Here is a 1,625-nt window from a genome sequence, read left to right as displayed (position 1 = left end):
TCATTGAAAGAAATATACAAAATATAGATAGGTTAAACGTGAAAAATTTGAGAATTTAAATATTTGAGATTTATGCTTAGAATTAGATCTTCATATAAAAGCAGAAAAATATAAAAAGTAAAGATTTCGATCAAATATGTATAAAAGGTCTTCAACCGCTATAATAATAATAATAATAATAATAATAATAATAATAATAATAATAATAATAATAATAATAATAATAATAATAATAATAATATATGAACTGACATAACGAAAAAGATCAGACTTTCTTAAATATATGGAAATCATTTTCACGAAAATTCATAAAAAATTTAACTTTTTAAAATTCTTTCTTCTACAATGCCTTCTTATTAGCTATAGAGATCTTCATAATGTAGATAAAGTACATCCTAACTACATGCTATTCTCTAAATATGTGATTGAAATGCAGTTTGTGATATCTGCCCTTTAGTGACTATGAAGATTGTGAAATCTGAAGAACTGATTGAAAAAATATACGAACTGAAAGTATAAATTATAAAAATATAGAATATAGAAAAATTAAAATATAAAAATATAAAATATAATAATATGAAATATAAAAATATAAAATATAAAAATATAAAAGTAAAAATAAAATAAAATTACAAGAATTTGAAAACTAATTACTGTATCTGATTATATCAACTAGACGAAATGAAAACAAACAAGCACAACGACAACATAATATTGCAACACCTGTCGTCATTTTCCACCTGGTTCTCTCAAATGTATCACCAGCTTTGCAGATAACTGTTTGGCATCCCCACGGCTTCTTTGCTTTGCTGCCAGCTATAATTATATTGTGTTCACCAACATATTACATCGATTCATTGCGAGTAAAACAAATTTAGTTTTATTCGCTCATCCATTTCTATCCTCTTTCCTACTTCATATCATCCTTCTCTATTTCTCTATTCATACATCATGCTCTTGTTTCTCTCGCTGTGTTTTTTGCTTTCTTCTCAGCATCACTGTTTAGCAGACATGTTCATAGTCAGTTGAATATAATTGCCTTCGTACGATATACTTTCTCCTTCCAACGTCGAGCTTTCTTGTACTTACGGCAATTGAACTTCGATAAGAAATAACCTGATTCTCTCTCTCTCTCTCTCTCTCTCTCTCTCTCTCTCTCTCTCTCTCTCTCTCTCTCTCTCTCTCTCTCTCTCTCTCTCTCTCTTTCGTTTATGATAGAATCATTAAGCAATTACGATTAAGTGAGGATTTCCTCTAGTTCCCATTTAGGAGGGACTGGGGATGAGGAAAATGAACCAACCAGATTCTTATAAGAGAAAAGCTTGATACCAAGCATGAGGATGGAAGAGCGGCTACTGAGATGCTACTTGGGTCAATATCGGTAATTTAGTATGGAGGAAACTTTTCTTACCTATGTATTCAGTATGTAATCATTAGGCTCGAATTGAAGGATCTCTATGATCCAACTTCTTAAACAAGGACGTTGCACTGGTGACCAGTTGTAATTTATTCTTCTAAGTCATTGTCATTGGACCTTTAGAACATGCAGCATCTCTCTCTCTCTCTCTCTCTCTCTCTCTCTCTCTCTCTCTCTCTCTCTCATAGTACAATGCGAGCAGAGGGAG

This window comes from Palaemon carinicauda, chromosome 37 (genome assembly GCF_036898095.1).
Source record: "Palaemon carinicauda isolate YSFRI2023 chromosome 37, ASM3689809v2, whole genome shotgun sequence".
Lineage (NCBI taxonomy): Eukaryota > Metazoa > Arthropoda > Malacostraca > Decapoda > Palaemonidae > Palaemon > Palaemon carinicauda.
Note: the sequence above shows the minus strand (reverse complement) of the source record.